Raw genomic sequence first — 19,192 nt, 5'->3', positions numbered from 1 at the left:
AATGATTTTAAAAAGTGTCTGAAGGACTGGGCTATTAGAGGACATGTAACAAAGGCCTTAAAGTGTTCACATCCTTTTATCCTCAATATGGCCATTTTAGGGAATAGAGTTGTAAACAAAAATCTATGTACAACGCCATTCATCAGGTTATTTATAATGCAGAAAAACCACCTGGCTGTCCCAACTAGAATAAGTAAAACATGGCATGTGCATAAAACGGAATATTCTGCAGTGTTAAAAATTAAGTTTAGCCAGGGGCTCCTGGCAGTCAGCTAGAGCGTCCAACTCTTGATTTTGGCTCAGGTCATGATCTCACTGTTTGTGGGTTCCAGCCCCACATCAGGCTCTGTGCTGACAGCGCAGAGCCTGCTTGGGATTCTCTCTCTCCTCTGTCCCTTCTCCCCTGCTTTCAAAGTGAATAAATAAACAAAAAAAAATTTTAAGTTTAGTTATCGAAACAGTGAAAGGATTAGAAGTTGCTATGGGTTGTTAGGAGGAAGGATGAATAGGTGGAACAGAGGACTTGGGGGCAGTAAAACTACTCTGTATGAAACTATAATGGTGAATACATGTCACTATACATTTGTCCAAATCCACAGAATATACAGCACGAAGAATGAACCTTACTGAAAACTATGGACTTTGGGTGACGATGATGTGTCAGTGTAGATTCATCCATTTTAACAAATGTACCACTCTGGTACAGGGTGTTGATAGTGGAGGCTTGGCTTATTTGGGGTAGGGGGTATATGGGAAATCTCTATGCTTTGTGCTCAGCTTTGCTGTCAACCCAAAACTGTTCTGAAAAGTAAAGTCTATTTTTAAAATTAAGTTTAGAAGAATGGAGATGATAAATAATCACGATTCATTGCTGAGTTAAAGAAAGCAATCTGGGGGCGCCTGGGTGGCGCAGTCGGTTAAGCGTCCGACTTCAGCCAGGTCACGATCTCGCGGTCCGTGAGTTCGAGCCCCGCATCGGCCTCTGGGCTGATGGCTCAGAGCCTGGAGCCTGTTTCCAATTCTGTGTCTCCCTCTCTCTCTGCCCCTCCCCCGTTCATGCTCTGTCTCTCTCTCTGTCCCAAAAATAAATAAAAAACGTTGAAAAAAAAAATTTAATAAAAAAAAAAGAAAGCAATCTGTAAAGAAGTAAAAACATATATCCAAACGTTAAAATTTTGCTTCCAGAAATGATATTTAAAAAAAAATTTTTTTTAATGTTTTTACTTATTTTTGAAGGAGAGAGAGAGAGCATCAGCGGGGGAGGGGCAGAGAGAGAGACACACACAGAATCCAAAGCTGGCTCCAGGCTCTAAGTTGTCAACACAGAGCCCGGTGCAGGGCTTGAACTCACTAACTGTGAGATCATGACCTGAACCGAAGTCAGACGCTTAACCAACTGAGCCACCCAGGTGCCCCCAGAAACGGTATTTTTAAAAATTTTTTAATGTTTATTTATTTTTGAGAGGGAAAGAGACAGAGTGTGAGCAGGGGAGGCGCAGAGAGAGAAGGAGACACAGAATCCAAAGCAGGCTCCAGGCTCTGAGCTGGCAGCACAGAGTCTAACACGGGGCTCAAACTCATGAACTGTGAGATCATGACCTGAGCCAAAGTCAGATGCTCAACCATCTGAGCTACCTAGGTGCCATTAGAAACAGTCTTAAAGGTGATTTTTAAATATGTTTTTCTGTATTTGCAAAATTTTCTACAATGAGCTTGCATCACTTTAAATATGGCAGAAAGTTTTAGTACTTTCCTTTAAAATGTCACCTAGTTTTTAATTCAAAGTTATTGAAAAAAGACATGTTAAATAGAAAAGGAACAATCACTGACATAAACTGACATTTCTAACATCTCCACAAACCTGCAGAATCTCACCAATGACATAAAATCCTGTATCTTTGAGCTATCATGTACTCATTCATCCCACAAATATTAAACACCCATCATGAACTAGGTTCTAGGAATACAGCAATAACTAAGCTAGACAATGAAAGTTAGGAGACAAAAAAAAAAAAAAAAAAACACCAAATAAACATATAAGGAAGATGTTCTCAGACTGGGATGCACGGGGGTGTGATAAACAGACATCAGCGGAGTGCTGCAGAGGGCCTCTCTGATATTCGAGCTGACATGGGAAAGGTGAAGAGGAGCCCAGGGGGGAAAGGTGTTCTAAAGGAAGAAAAAGAACAAGTGCCAAGACCATGGAGTGGGACTAATCCAGGTTTATTAAAAGAACAGCAACAAGGTCACTGTGGCTGGTCATCAGTAAAAGTTGGGTCTTCACAGCTCTGCATCTAAAACACCTTGAAGCTACTGAACAATTATTATTTAAAATTGGTTAAGAGCCCAGGCTTCAGAGCCAGAGAGGTTTGACTCTACCTTGGTCACTTTCTGCAGGTGGACTGTGAGTTGGTTACCTCCTGCCTGGACCATAGCTTCCTCATCCATAAGATGGAAGTAACAATAGCTACTGCAAGAGCATCTGCAAGGCTTTAAACAAGAGGATAATCATCTCAAATGTTTAGGAGAATGCTTGCCAGACAAAAAATGCTAAACAAATGGTAGCTAGTCTTAAAAGTGCCCTTTAGAGAATTAGAGAAGAAAGAAAGAAAGAAAGAAAGAAAGAAAGAAAGAAAGAAAGAAAGAAAGAAAGAAAGAAAGAAAGAAAGAAAGAAAGAAAGAAAACTAGAAATTTTACTATATATGAATCACATCAATATAAATAAATGTATCTTATCTGAATTGGTGCTTCCTTTGGTTTAATGTCATGTCCCAGAAATTCTATTATATGCTATTTTGTCAAGAAAAGTCAATAAATCCCCAACCAAATCTCTCTGACCCCAGGAAGGATGAGGAGGGAATGCTTTTCATGGTCTTTCTTTAAACCTCCTTCTCTGTGAGTCTTCTGTTATATTTGTGATAGCCCATTTCTCTTCCTAAAAGTTCTTCCCTGCCTTGACTCAGGGACATGACTCTCAGTCTTTCACCTATCCATCTATCTGTTCCTCCTCTACCCCAGACTTCTCCTTCTGGTCTTCCCACTCCCTAAAAATGTCATCTGTTCCTAAACTTTTATCCATGCCCCTCTTAACCACAAAACCTCCTGGGATACCACACAGCACTAAATCACATTCTTGGTGTGACACTTAACCTCATTACATTTGATATTACACTAAGTTATATCTTATCTCCCATATTGGAAGGGCAGGTTCTTCAAAGCAGGATTGACAGCTAAATCATCTTTATTTCTCCCTTTAGACCTAACAAAACCTCTTGAACATAGTCGTTTTTATCAGTAACTACGTGGGTAAGCATATAAAATACTTTTAACAGATTAGTAACATTAAAACAGAGCCTTAGAAATACTGTTGGCAATTTTCTTATCTCTCTCAAATTAGCTTTTGATCTGTAACAAGGCATAAAAGACATCATGACTGTTTTTACATTTTACATAGTAAGTTTCTAACTAATGAATAATGTAGTTAATTTTCCATTAACATGGTGTTACGTAGCACTTACTATGTACCCTGTTCTTAGAAATGTATATGCCTTCACGCATTCTATCCTCCTAACAATCCTCTGTGTTAGGCACTATTTTTACATTTTCCATTTTAGGAAACTAAAGCAAAGAAGAGCCAATGGACTTTATTCAAAGTCACACAACTGGACAAAGCCAAGCCAGGATTTGAACCCAGGCAGCCTTGGCCCCAGTCTGTGCTTATTAACACTAAGCCTTACCTAAACAGCCACTCTCTGGAACAATCTAATTTTACATATGCATTTTTTAACCCATCTCAAACTTTTACAGAAGCTTGCTATTCATAAATAACATATTTTTTTCTATAATATAAATAAATATATCTGTATTAACCACATCAAAGTTCTGGCTAAAATATGCATATACAATACACTAATGCAAGTATCATAGTACCAATTTCACATTAAATAGTGCAATATTTTAAGTTACCTCATCTTAACTTCTGAATGTTACCAATCTAACACGGAATATTCTTGAGTATCCTGGCAAATTTATATTTTCATATAGATTTTTCTGTATTCTGAATCAATTTTTAAATTCAAGAAAACTAAGAATTTTCATGAATATGTAACATAAATCACACTAATGGTTCTTAGCATTAGTGTCACAGAGGACAACTATAATAATGCTATAATCTTGCTGAAAATGACAATTTAATATATGATGTTAGATTTTTAAAGGCTATACTTAGCCTTAATTAATTTACCTCTAGAAAATAATCTCCATTACTACAAAGTCTGCTTAATTCCCAGATGTTATACTTAGAGCTTTTAGGTTAATAAATCCAAAAATAGTAGAGAATTCTATTATTAAAATGCAAAACAAACTTTTAATGAACAAAATTCTTAAAATATCATAAGCCACTGCTTGTAGGTCTGATTTCTCAGCAGTTAATTTTTAAAGAAAAATTGTTTCAGCCTTTGCCTCACCAAAAGTAAAAACATCCAAGAGTATTCAAAAGTAAAATCCTATTGACTAATCATAAAAGTAACCTGCCAAGGGGCACCTGGGTGGCTGTTGGTTAAACGTCTGACTCTTGATTTCGGCTCAGGTCATGATTTCATGGTTTGTGGGTTCAGCTCTGCATCCACTGAAAGCACGGAGCCTGCTTGGGATTCTCTCTCCCTCTCTCTCTACCTATCCCCAGCGTGCTCTCTTTCTAAAGCACAAAACAAATCCTGGCAGGAAAGGATCTGGACCCAGATTTGTTCACAACCTGCTCTTTCCCATCCCTCAAGTCCAGCTCAAATGTTTCCACCTAGCAAGGCCTTCTGCCTGGACAGTTCACCCAAATAAGTCATTGTTATGGATTGAATTGTATCCCCCCAAAAGATATGCCAAATTCCTAAACCCCCCCTCCCCATACCTCAGAATGTGACCTCATTCAGAAATAAAATTGTTGCAATGTAAGTAGTTAAGATGAGGTCATACTGGAGTAGGATTAGCTCTTAATCCATCATGACCAGTGTCCTTATTCAAAGAGGAGACACACAAACACAGAGAAGGCCATGGGAAGAAGGTAAGCAGAGACTGAGTTATGCCACAGCAAGTCAAGGAATGCCTGGGGTCACCAGAAGGTAGAGGAGACAAGGAGAGACACATCTTGATTTTGGACTTCTAGCATCTAGCACTGAGAAAGTACATTTCTATTGTTTTAAGCCACCCAGTTCCTGGTGCTTTATTACGGCAGGGCTAGGAAACTAGTATACCCACCACCACTATTAACTGCTCTCTGACCCATCAGTCACTTTCCTTGTCCTTACAGTTCTCAATGGTATCTAAAACGGCAAATGACTGTCTTTTATTTTTCAGTTACTTTTACTGACTGCCTTCCTTCATTAGAACATCAGCCTCATGAGCGAAGAGGCCTTTTCTGACTTCAAAGCAGAGCCTGGCACACAGTAGGTGATCAAGAAATATTCTGTTAAATAAATTGATGACCTTGAGAAAGATGACAGGATTAAAGAATGCCAAATGACCATTCACCTCCCACACTCTCAGCAAGTATAAACTGGCCCTAAAAAAGAAGCTGCTGTTTTACTTGGGAGGACAAAATCCGCAAGGGGCGGCCAAAGGGAAGACCCATGGTGGAACAGGAACAAGAAGGAGCCTCTGAGTTGTAGGGGACAGTGACTGCTGTGGGGTTTCAGGAATGAGAAGGTAAGAGGGGGCAAGAAGGAAGTGATGGGAGAGAGAGACCTGTGTGTGGCAAGGGCAAGAGCCGGTGATGGAAGCTGAGAAGAGACAAAATGCCACTGGGTGGGGAGAGGGAAGGGCAGCATCCTTGCAACAGCCAGAGATGGGCTGACCTAGGGGACTGAGGGCTGCTTTACCCCAAGTTGGTTAGAAATCCGGATTTTCTACTTAGTTAACAAACTAATTTTCAAAGAACCATAATAATGATAATTAAAAAGGATTGTAACAATTTTTATTTTATTTTTATTTTTTTAAATTTTTTTTTTTTTAACGTTTATTTATTTTTGAGACAGAGAGAGACAGAGCATGAACAGGGGAGGAGCAGAGAGAGAGGGAGACACAGAATCTGAAACAGGCTCCAGGCTCTGAGCGGTCAGCACAGAGCCCGACGTGGGGCTCGAACTCACGGACCGTGAGATCATGACCTGAGCTGAAGTCGGACGCTTAACCGACCAAGCCACCCAGGCGCCCCTGTAACAATTTTTAGAAAAAGTATTTTGCAACATGATTCCTACGATCATCACCAAAGTTTTCCTTTCCTTTAGTATAACTCATAACTATTCATATCATTGCTTATTAAATTCATATCAGCATATTATTGTTCCTCCCAAAGCTATGACCCACTAACTATTCAGTTGCTACCTTGGCTTTCTCCGTCTTACTAATCTCTACCTTAATATTCAGCATCCCTTTGTGGGCTCTAAGATGGCAAAGGCATGATGAAACAATCCCCCTAAAGAAAGCATGTGTTTAACAGTAGAGCACCAGAAAAGGTTTTAGAGATTATAAAAATATTCTGAGGAATGGATATTTCAAGGTATGAAGGGGAGAGTCTTATCTATACAACAAGGAGGGTGGAAGAGACCAGTGATTCTTAGAACGAGCTCCCAAAACCAAGGGCACTTTAAAAAACGTATATTCTGGGGGCGCCTGGGTGGCTCAGTCAGTTAAAAGTCCGACTTCGGCTCAGGTCATGATCTCACGGTCCATGAGTTCGAGCCCCGCGTCGGGCTCTGTGCTGACAGCTCAGAGCCTGGAGCCTGTTTCAGATTCTGTGTCTCCCTCTCTCTCTGACCCTCCCCCATTCATGCTCTGTCTCTCTCTGTCTCAAAAATAAATAAACGTTAAAAAAAATTTTTTTTAAATAAAAAACGCATATTCTGGGGCACCTGGGTGGCTCGATCGGTTGAGTGTCCGACTCTTGGTTTCGGCTCAGGTCATGATCTCACAGTTCGTGGGTTCAAGTCTTGCATCAGACTCCACGCTGACAGTGCAGAGTCTGCGTGAGATTCTCTCTCTCCCTCTGTCTGCCCCTCCCCCCTTTTTCCCTTTCTCTCAAATAAACTTAAAAAAATAAAAATGCATATTCCTAGACACCGTATCACACCTCAGGAAAAATGGCTGCGACCCGTACATAACATTTTTCTCTGTACTACCACTGTAAACCACCTCTGAGGGAGTCAGAGTAGCAATTAATACCATCTCCATGTCTGCATTCTTGCAGCCTCAGGTTTCTGCCACCATCTCCTTCAATGTCTCCTCTCTCTGAACTCTCATCTGCACCCTGTTCCTAATCAGCGTTCCTTGGGTCTCCCTCCCAGTGAGAACAGTTAGCTGGGAGCCCAGTGGCAAGACCAGGGACACCAAGCAAACCGATGCATGACAACTCTGTCCCAAAGGGCAACCACTTGTGATTTCCCTCCTCTTTGGACTGTAGCCTGTCAGAGTAGTAGTAAGGGTGAGTCTTCATGGCAACTACCATGTTCAGTCCAGAATGGGCCCCACATTTCCAAAGCAATGCTATTGGTTACAACTACTCAACATTCTTGATCAGTACAAGTGATCCTCAAGACTTTACTGAAATATAACGGACAGACAATATACTACTCATTTTAAGTGTACATCATATGATCTGACATTTTTATACATTATGAAATGATCCCACTTATTAGTCTAGTTACCTTCTGTCACCATACAAAGCTGTTACAATATTAGTAACTATATTCCCTATGCTGTACATTGCATCCCCATGACTGAAATATCTTATAACTGAAGTTTGCACCTCTTAAAGAAATATTAAAATTAACTTGGTTTGAATAGATAATATGTTCATATGCTTAAAAATTCAAAAGTAAGGGATATACTAAATAAGTGTCCTAAGTAAGTGTCCTTTCATCCCCACCCAACCGTCCAATTTTCTTCCCCAGAGTCAATCACTGTTAGCAATTCCTTGTGTCATCTTCCAGAGACAGTCTTTTTAAAAAAAAATTTTTTTTGTAACATTTATTCATTTTTGAGAGACAGAGTGCAAGCAGGGAAGGGGCAGGGAGAGGGAGACACAGAATCCGAAGCAGGCTCCAGGCTCTGAGCTGTCAGCACAGAGACCGACATGGGGCTTGAACTCACAAGCTGTGAGATCAGGACCTGAGCCAAAGTCAAAGTTGACTTAATCAACTGAGTCACCCCGGTGCCCTAGACATAGTCTTTACACATAAACACATATTTATAAACTCATATTTAATACCAATGGCCATATACCACTCTGTACCTTGATTTGTTCCCTTATTATATCTTAGAGATCATTCCATATCAGCAAATATAAAATAATCTCACTCTTTTTAACAGCTACCTAGTTTTGTTTCTGCTCATAATTTTTTAACCAATCCCATATGAATAGATATTTAGCTTTCCCTAAGTCTTTTGCCATTACAGACAATGTTGCAATGGACATCTTTGTGCAAATTTGTTTCAGATGTACAAGTAGAACTATAGAAAAATTTCTTATTAGTCAGTCAGAGAAAGACAAATATCATATGACTTCACTATGAGGACTTTAAGACACAGAACAGATGAACACAAGGGAAGGGAAGCAAAAATAATATAAAAACAGGGAGGGGGACAAAACATAAAAGACTCTTAAATATGGAGAACAAACAGAGGGTTACTGGAGGGGTTGTGGGAGGGGGGATGGGCTAAATGGGTAGGGGCATTAAGGAATCTACTCCCGAAATCATTGTTGCACTATATGCTAACTTGGATGTAAATTAAAATAAAAAAATAAAAAAATAAATGCTTAAAAAATACAAATAAATTAAAAATATAAAATAAAAAAAGAACAAAAAAAAATTTCTTAGATTTTCCAGGATGAGAAGGTAGGTGAGTTTTTAATTTTGGTATCCATAGATGCTGTACCATTCTGTACCCCTATCAATAGTATATGAGCCTTTCAGCTTCCCTAAAGCCTTGCCACCATAAGGGATTAATAAACATCAAAGATCTTTGCCAACTTAATAGGTTAAATAGTTTAAAATTGCATTTCTCTTATCATGAGTTAATTTCATCTTTTTAAGCACCATTTGTAATTCCTTTTCTGTGAACTATTTGTTTGTTCCTTTGCCCCCTCTTTCCTGTTAGATTAACAGTTATTTTTCTTGTTGATCTATAGGAGCTCTTTGGATATTGAGGAATTAAGCCTTGTCTGTGACATGATACAGTTTCTTTCTCATGTGGCCATGTTTATCTTCTCTCTGTACAGATAATATTTTTCCTTAAATGGAATTTAATTTATCACCACTTATCTTACTTATTCTGCATTCTTCAAGATAGTTCGAAGTTGATTTTTTTGTTAAGTGTAGAGGCAGATATCTTCCCTTGTATCTGATTTCCATCAGCTGGGACTGAAATGAGACTATAAGACAAGCTGGGATAGAATACCCATGTCCTTCCCTCCCTGACCTTCCTCCTCCATCACCCTGAGCTCTCTCAGACCTTGCTTGCTGCTCTCTCACTTTCTTCACCGAGTTTCACGTGAACCCTACATTTGCTTGGCCTACCTTGGAGCTCACACTCTTTTTATAGTTCTTGCTTCCATTTGAAGTTTACTGAGATCAAAAAGAATTTCATTAATGTCTTTTCATAATCAACATGCCATTCAAACTGTGCTGCTTTTTCTATTCTAGGAAAATTATACAACAAAAACTGCTCAGATTGTTGCCTGATGGGGTGCGAATATGCAAAAGATTGTCTAGCTGCTACAGATAAACAGAAAGCAAAAATGTTATCTTAATTTAAAATAAAAAAAATCAGACTTCATCTCCAGAAATGACATGAAACAATTTTTTTTTAATTTTTTGTGTTCCTTTACATACTTTATTCTTGAAACTTTAGTCATTGATGATAGTTTGTTACTTATAGCAACATTGTACAATATACAAAAAATCAAAGTAGCTTGTTCAAATTAGGATAAAACTTAGGTACTGTATAGGAGATGTAAAATAAACCTATGGCTAAAAATTGAGGCCAGGTTTATTTTAGGTTTGACTTTTGGAAAAAAAAAAAAAGGTTCTAAAAATACACTGCTGTTGTTCTCCCTTCTACTTCCACACTCTTTTCAAAAGGTGGGTAGGTCTGTCTCAAGATCTATGGTGAGAACTGCCTCAATATGATGCAAGATCAAAAAGTAGAAGTTAATGTTCTATTCCTGACTCCATTCCCTCCACACGTTGATTGTCTCTTATATTAGCATATGGAAAGAGAATGACAAAGGAAAAGAGATAGAAAAGTACACAGCACTGGATAATTTAATTTTTCTCTATCCTTTCCTGTCCATGGAGTTAAAAGACAAAGCTATGAGTATCAAAATAGCAAACAGCCAAAATTTTTGAATAATGATATTTGTAGTGTTCATTCTTCTCATCATACCCTCAGAACAAAGTCTTTTTTCTAAACCCACCCCCCAAAAATTAAAAATGGATATATGTATGATTTCACTTTCTATACCAGACATTCAAGAAGGAGAATGATGCAAAAGAGGATTAAAATTCCACTGGAGAGGTTGCTATCGGTTCATTTTCTCATTCATTTACCCATAATTTAGGGAAAAGCATTATTTCCTGTTATCCCCAACAGAAGCAAATTCTTTGGCACATTATCTTCTAGCTATATTTGTACATGGGGCTTGCACCTCACTGGGCAAATCTCTAAGCCTCAGGTTATCCACCTGGAAAACAGGAGAGGCTGGAAAAGAAGATGTTTTTTGTTTGTTTTAAGATTTATTTATTTTTGAGAGAGAGCACAAACAGGGAAGGGGAAGAGAGGGGGACGGAAGACCTGAAGCAGGCTCTGTGCTGACAGCAGTGAGCCCATTGCAGGGCTTGAACTCACAAACCGTGAGATCATGACGTGAGCCAAAGTTGAATGCTCAACCACCTGAGCCACCCAGGTGCCCCCGGAGTAGAAGACCTCTTAAACTTCTTTCAGCTCTAACATCTTATGAATCAATATGAAGGTCATTCAAGCAGCAACACATCAAGCAAAGATAAGTATTTCTAGTGCCTGAGTATTTTCTTCATATATTTTATAAATTCATATATAGGTTTTCTTGAGTAGAGAAAAATATAATCCATCGTCTCTAAAGCAGAAGATAATTCTTGGTGTATTAATCATGAATTTTTTGCACCCAGCGTCAACACTGGTGAAACACATTCAAAGTACAATCTGCCAGTATCTTATTTAAAAGTACTTATTTAGGGGTGCCTGGGTGGCTCAGTCAGTTGAGCATCCGACTTTGGCTTGGGTCGTGATCTCGCGGTCTGTGGGTTTGAGCCCCGTGTCGGGCTTTGTGCTGACAGCTCAGAGCCTGGAGCCTGCTTCGGATTCTGTGTCTCCCTCTCTCTCTGCCCTTCTCCTGCTCATGCTCTGTCTCTCTGTCTCTCTCTCTCTGTCAAAAATAAATATAAACATTAAAAAAAATTTTTAAGGTACTTATTTAAACTTACTTTTACGTAAACTTGTTTACATATTTACTTATTTAAACTTATTTGAAGTTTAAGAACCTAGTCACCTACTTAACACTCTCTCTAACCCAATTTTCCCTTAGATAGTCCTGGATATTCAGCTACTTGGCTTGGCCTCCTCTCTAGCTCTGCTGTTTGACAGCTTACTGCAGATTTGGAGACACTGGCCTTGTTAGATGGAATACCATCACAAAGGGTAGGTTTTACTTTCATAAACTGTCAAAGCAGTAGCAGAAAGAGTCATCGGATTGTTCTGCTTTCTTTAGTTAATGTAATCCTTACAGTTTACAGATATTTAACATTTACATTATAATTTATTCTAGTATAAAAACTATACTAAGGGGCACCTGGCTGGCTCAGTCGAAAGAGCATGTGACTCTTGATCTCAGGGTCATGAGTTCAAGCCCCAGGTTGGGGTTAGAGATTACTAAGAAACAGAGATAAACTTTCAAAAAAAAAAAAAAAAAAAAGGACTGATTTTAAAAACTACACTACTGTACCAAGTAAGTGAACATAAACTCAAAGAGAAAGGGTTCATATAATTCAACAGGAACATCATCTTGAGACCACCATGATTCAGTATATTCAATTCCCTATAATACTATGTTGGATCTTTTAATAGACATTCATATTTGTCTATTTTCTATTTTTCCCTTTAAAAACCAATTCAGCACTAGGACACACTCCATTCGTTACACATCTGACTTCACTCACCCAGCTCTCCCTTTCCTGATCCCTTTCTCCTATTTGACAACATTTAAGTGTCCATGACAAAAGGACTTACCATGAGTTTAAAACCTTCTGCTTTAAAAAGCCGATAAAACAGAAGTACATTTAAAGTAACTGTTCTTTGCAGGCACTGCATTTTTTTTTCCCCATAGCACTCTCAATTCAAGGAGGTCTAAACATAAATCTGGAAAAAGTTTAAGGAACAAAAGAAAAAATAGATACTTCATGCAAATTCTAAAACCAAAGCCAGATCCACCCCACACACATGCATACATATTCAATAGTGACTTGTTTTTGGTAGATTCTGTTTTGGGTAGGTCCCTGAGGGCAGAAAGGTTTACGACCCAACACTTAATATGGTGTCTGGTACATAGTAGGTGCTCAGTAAAGGCTACGTGAATGAAGAAGAAAGGCACTTGATGGCCCATGTCACCTTCACATAAGACCCACAGACTCTGGTCACTTCTCTGTGAAAGTGATCAGCTCAGGGTTTGGTAACTGAATGGATGGATGCAAAACTGCCTCCAAAGTTCTTGGAAACTCAGAACCATGCCAGAAACCATGCCAATTTCACTAACTGAGATGTGTATCATGTCAGTTATCCCTAAAATTAATTTTAGCTCATTGTTTTGACCAAAGCTACTAAGTCCACCCTGGTTTTCAAATCATTAAATATTTGTATCTATTGAGGGGATGTGGGGAAGGTGTAGCTGAAGCAAGGAATGTGACTAATCATTCACATGAGAGAGTAAAGAGAGAGTCCTTTACTCTCTTAGGAGCTTTTGGATCATTTCTGACTATAATGGTAAGCAACAACCTTTTTCCTTTGGAAGGTCTATCTTTTCCTTTTTCTTTTTTTCTTTAAGATACTGCCACAATTCCATTCAACTGCTGTTGGAACCACCAGCAAGATGTCAAGATGTTCTCCAAATCACTATGCCAAGGAAAGGCAATTGAGGACTAGATTGCCTTGGAGAAAACTATACAGCCACTAATCATTGTATCAGCTGGTGCAAAATCAGTGAGAAAATAACATTAGAGAGGATGAGAAGACATCAAGAAATATATGTAAAATCAGAAAAGGAATTTTAAAATATGATGAGAAAATGCTGAATACCTATCATAATATTTACAAATTAAAATGCCAGCTATGGGGTGCCTGGGTGGCTCAGTCGGTTGGGCGTCTGACTTCGGCTCAGGTCATGATCTTGCGGTCTGTGAGTTCAAGCCCTGCGTTGGGCTCTGTGCTGACAGCTCAGAGCCTGGAGCCTATTTCAGATTCTGTGCCTCCCTCTCTCTGACCCTCCCCTGTTCATGCTCTGTCTCTCTCTGTCTCAAAACATTAAAAAACATTAAAAAAATTAAAGAAAAAAGAAAAAATGCCAGCTAAAATAGTATTCAATCAAAGTGACCCTATATATTATCCCAGAATAGCCCTAGAAATAAAAAGCCTTATCCTGTCCCCACAGGAGGGCACAAGCAACTCTTTATTATAATGAAGAGAACCTAAAAGATTGAAACCCTTTATCTTTTTCAATGGAGTATATATCAGAGAATATAAATGCATGCGCCATTACTTTCCAACATTAGATGGCAAATAGCATGAAAGCAAACATGAGCCCTAAAGACTCTAGTCCCTCAATCACATCTTGTTCCCTGCACCCATGGGAAGTGGCCATTAGTATCTTCATTTTAGATGTGCCATAACTGAAGATCAGAGGGGTTTTTCCCCCCAAATTACATACAACTAGTAAACTGTCCAGAAAGATTTGATTTCAACCCTTGTGGTTGTGATGCCAGTACACTCTCAATTCCATGAACCCTACTCACTGCCAATGCCAAAACATCTTCTTCACACCTTAAACCATTAATCCTTAACCTCCTTTACACAAGTAAATAAAAAATTACACAGATGAATTTTATGTACTCTTCCCTCTCAGATAATCTTCCACGTGCAACAGATACATCATTAGAAAATCACATTCTAGGGGCGCCTGGGTGGCGCAGTCGGTTAAGCGTCCGACTTCAGCCAGGTCACGATCTCGCGGTTCGTGAGTTCGAGCCCCGCGTCGGGCTCTGGGCTGATGGCTCAGAGCCTGGAGCCTGCTTCCCATTCTGTGTCTCCCTCTCTCTCTGCCCCTCCCCCGTTCAAGCTCTGTCTCTCTCTGTCCCAAAAAAAATAAATAAAAAAACGTTGAAAAAAAAAAAAAAAAAAAAAAAAAAAAGAAAATCACATTCTTCACTGTGAGTGTCCTAACTGCCCACCAGCTCCATGCTCACATTTTCAAACATGAGCTTGAATATCTACTACCCCACACTTGACACGTCTAAATCCTATTAAAATCTCCTACCACAACTTCTCTATTTCTTTTAATTATAGTGAAACATCTTTGACTCCTTCCTCCTCTTCTTACTTAGGATCTTAAGTCTTGGATTCTCCTCCCAGTGTCTTTTAAAATCCATTCTTTCCTTTTAGTTCTCGCCAAGTGGAGAACTCTCATCTCAATCAGCCAGATATTCCTAGCCAGTATCCTGCCTGAATCTCTCCCCCTCCCACCCCCACCTGCCAATCTATCAGTTTTCCAGACTTTTTAATAAACTCTTAGAGTGGTTCACTGTTGGAAAATTTCCCATGGCTGTTTCCACTTGTGTTCATTTCCTCTGTCCAAGATGGCTGAAGTTCCTCTTCTCAGCAAGGCCACTTCCTGCTCATCTTCCCTGTAAGCCTCTGCTGTGAACTCTATGCAATACATGCCTATGCACAGGGACTGCTTCCTTGTCCCTCAGCTGACATCTCGTGGGTCTTTTAGTACAGTAGCCTGTTCTGCCTTGTGTTAACTCTATATTGTCCTTATTTTCTTTCTCCTTAGAATTTTAAGTTATTACTGATCTATGCATGACCCCCTTTAAAAAAAAAAAATATAATGATCACTTAAGAACTTACCACCAACTCTAACTATTAGATCATTACCAATAACTTACATCCATCTGTGTATTCCTCCTCATGACATCTGCCTGGTCCTCCCAGAAGACAACTGCTATCCTAGGTTTTAAGTTTATCATTCTCTTGCTTTAAAACAAACTAAGTAACTAACATGCATTTCAACACATACACATATATAAATGCTTGTTTGTATTTGATGATTTGTGTTTGCTTATTTCCCTGGCTTGTGTAAATTAGTATAACAATTTTGGGAAATAATTTGGCAATGTCTAGTAAGTTGAACTCACACATCCTACAAATCAACAATTCTGTACAGTGGTATTTACCCAAAAGAAACACTTGCACTGTGCCCTGGGAAACATGAATGATCAGAGAAGCACACCTAGAAATTTTTTTTTTAAGTAGAAACAAAAAAAGGCCATTGGAAGAACAGGGAAACATATTACTATAGACACATAATGGAATAATGTGCAGCAATGAAAGTGAATGAACTACAGCTGTATACAACATGGATGAATCTTGGTGACAATATGTTCAATGGAAAAAAATTACCAGAAGTCAATGGGTAGTATGAGACCTTTTTTGGAAGATTAAAAACAAAATAAAAAAAAAAAGTATTATAATTATTACTTAACCTTTGCAATTAAAAAAAAAAAAATCTTTCTTTTGAGAATTCATGACTTATCTGCCCAAACTAGTCTACAAATTCTTGAAGGCAGAGTCATCTTTATTTCTCATGTGTATTTCCCACAGTGCCTACACCAATGTCTTGAACGGGTAGATGCTCAATAAGTTATTATCCATCGAGTGACTACTGAATGCTACCTAAACAAGGCATTTTAATGAAATTTAAATCTTCTCCCTCATCCAGCAGATTCATGAATAAAGTCACATAAAACTTTTACCTACTTATGCATTAACCTAATTCTATTTCTGCAATGGTACTACAGATCTCCAACCACACATATTTCATCTTAGAAGGACTTCACCTTTCTTCTTGGAGTAAGGTAACATAAGGTAAAGCAATCCAGGGACAAGAAAACTTATGAGATCCTGCAAAAGTTCGGCAGAATCACAGGACACTATACCAAGAGACATCTGATGAACCACCATGATTTGAAACTGAGACATCCCAAGAGGAATCCAGCCACTGAATGTACAATTGAGTCAATCAACGTCAAAGTTGAAACTATGGGCAAAAACTGGATTTTTAGGTTTTCTAAAAGCAAAGATTTTCATTAGAAAATATTTTGTTTCCACTCTGAGGGGGAAAAAAAATTACTTCTTAGGGGGAAACACAGGAAATCCCGGGGTAAAAGAATAACCGGAATACTATTCCACCAATCAGGGCCTTCCTTCTAACTCAACGAGGACTATGCGGAGTCTCCATAGGTGATTAGAGGGGAGCTACACTGCAGCTTCCCTCCGACCTTGGGAACTCTGCTCACTCTGAGTTACTGCGAGGTCTCCCGTTTCATTTATTATTAGTCTTTGTATCTGCAATGCTGTAGCTTTGCTGAGGACTATCAACACTGTGAGCCTGCAGTACCCAAAACTGTAGAAATGCTTCCAAAAAACAAATGGGAGGGGAGGAGGGAGGAAAAATCACAACCAAGAGGAAAAAAAAGTTAATGACATGAAGACGGGATGTTTTTAAATTTCACCTTTGAAGAAAGACTGCATTTATTAATCAGCTCTGTGATCTACAACTAGCCGCTGGCAGGCAATTTATTTTTTAATTAAGAAAAGATGTCCAAGAAAAAATGATTTTGTTGTTTAGGAAAAACAAAACAAGACAAAACAAAAGTGAATATAACAATTTGCCAAAACTAGTCCAGCGATTTAAAAAAAGGAAATTCATATGGAGGAAACAACCTATAGGACTTTGCGTCTTGGAGAAAGAAAGAATCTGGCAACCCAGTGGGTTCACTTAGTTTCGTGTCATTTGCTTCATGTCCATTATGTAATGCTTTCCCCAGCTTTAGGTCTCTATGTTTAAGCTACCGTTCAGGTATATCACAGAATTGCCACAAAATCAGGATCTGGTCATAACTTTCAAAACCATCTTCAAAGGTGTCACGCAAATGTGTCTACAACAGTAGAGGCTTTTTGAAAAATCTGCTGGTGTCATGACTTCTTCCCGGCTTCCTCCCCAGGTCTCCCTACCCCTCCTCCCCCACCATCCCCGGCGACACGATCTGCGGGCAGCTCCCGGCTCGATGCAGGGGAAGCACGTCTTAACTGCAATGCAAACGTTGTCCCGGTCTGAACCAGGGAAGGCAGACTCGGCCCTGGCTGGAGGTGTGGACCAAGGCTGCAGGGAAAGCTGCAGGGGAGCCAGCAGCGGGTGGACAGGGGTGCCCCGCGAGGGCAGTCCGCAGTGCACGCGCACAATAAAACCCAATGCACAACTTCCCCAGCCGCTCCTCTCGGCTGCCCGGATTCGCTGGGAGGTGCGGCGTAGGCGTTAGCTGGAGCAGGCGCGGGCGCCGGCGCTCTCACCGCGCGGGTTCGGTTCTCCGCTGACAATTACATCAGTCCTTCTCCGGGCCCCAGCTTCAATCTCCGGCAGCCGAGGGGGAGCGGGGGCGCGGGGCAGCGCGGAGGAATGCGGCCGTGAGAGCCCGGCGGCCGGAATTCCCCAACCACGAGGGGGAAGGGAGGGCGGCGAACGGGGACCTTGACCCAGACACCCCCTCCCACCTTGGCCATAGGGCCGGACAGGCATCGCCGCCCCCGCCGCCCGGGCCCACCGGCCGGCCGGGGAAACCCCCAGGGGGCGACGACGCCTCGAGGGCCCAAAGCCCGGGTGCCCAGCCGCGCGTCCCTCCGAGTCCTCGGCCCTCCGGACGCGCACAATGCCCCCGGGCCGCGGTGCGGGCACCGCTGTGGCGGCTCCCGGGGTCCCCCTGCGCCAGGACACCTACCTGGAGGGCAAGCAGCGGCGCCGCCGAGTCTGCGGCGGCGGCGGCGGCGGGAGGCGGCTCGGGCAGGCGGGCGGGCGGGCGGACGAGCGCGCGGGCTGGCCGGGGAGCGGAGGCGCGGGCGCCGCCTGCGCGGAGCCGCGGACTCCAGCACCGACAGCGGCGGTGGCGGCGGTGCTGCGCCTCCAGTGGTCCGCCGCGCCGCAGCCCCTCCTCTCCCACGGGCGGGGCGCGCTGGCGGGGCGGCGCTCCCGGCTCCCCGCCCCCGGCTCCCGCTAGCCGCCCAGGCCGGAGCGGCCCCGGGGGCGGCGGGTTCTCCCGCTGCGCGCCCGCCCCGCCGGCCCCCTTCTCCGCGCCGCCCGCTGAGCTCCGGGCCGGGTTCGCCGAGCTTCCGACGCGCGGGATCCCACTGTCTGGCCTCACCCCCGGCCCGGCCCCCTGGGGACCCCTGGGGTCCAGAGATAACCGCCGCGGAGACCCTGGCGGGGAATCTCCGGGCCTGAGAGCCACAGAAGCGCCCCCGCCTGCCCAGGCCAGCGGAGGCGGGCCGGCCGCGGTTCTCTAGGGCTGACCCCGAAGGGCCCCGGCGCTGGGGGCCTGGAGCGCAGCCGCTCCGAGCTCCTGGGGAGAGCCGATCAGAAGGAGACAGCAGCCCGGCGGCCTCCCCGGAGGCGCTGTCCAGCCGGGGTCTCCGGCGGACGTTCGGGCTGGTCAATAAACACACAGGACTGTGTGTGCCTGCCCGCCCCGACTTCCCCACCGCCGGGTCCCTGACACTGCGGAGCCAAACTTCCCAGGCCCAGAGAAACACTTGGGTTCGGTGAAAACATATATATCCGTTGCCTAAAGCCCCACCGTACGACGACGCTTACCCACTCTCTTGAGCTCTTCCACCTTTAGACCCTTCCTAGTCTGTGCCCTAGGGTACATTAATCGGGAGGCAAATTTGCTCCAAGGACGGGGTAATTTAAATATTTGCACAGACGTTTCTTCTGTAAATGGATGACCGAGGAAATGACAAAAGTATTTCAAGACATTTCTGTCATCACCATCTTGGGGGGCGGGG

At 41.9% G+C, this 19,192-nt stretch overlaps 1 protein-coding gene across 18 annotated transcripts in view; it reads right to left on the bottom strand.

Annotated features, from left to right (window-relative positions):
* OSBPL6 (oxysterol binding protein like 6) overlaps positions 1-18,298 on the bottom strand; it is a 213,549-nt gene extending 195,251 nt beyond the window's left edge. For 17 of the 18 annotated variants that reach the window (XM_086718971.1, XM_086718972.1, XM_086718973.1 and 14 more), the window contains exon 1: positions 18,130-18,298. The gene's annotated coding sequence lies outside the window, so the exon portion shown is untranslated. The remainder of the gene's footprint in view (positions 1-18,129) is intronic. The other variant, XM_086718986.1, reaches the window with a different exon arrangement.
* Positions 18,299-19,192: the final 894 nt, after the last annotated feature.

The sequence above is a fragment of the Puma concolor genome, chromosome C1 (genome assembly GCF_028749965.1).
Source record: "Puma concolor isolate L17-30 chromosome C1, mPumCon1.1.hap2, whole genome shotgun sequence".
NCBI classification, from domain to species: domain Eukaryota; kingdom Metazoa; phylum Chordata; class Mammalia; order Carnivora; family Felidae; genus Puma; species Puma concolor.
This window is presented reverse-complemented; position numbering and strand designations above follow the sequence as displayed.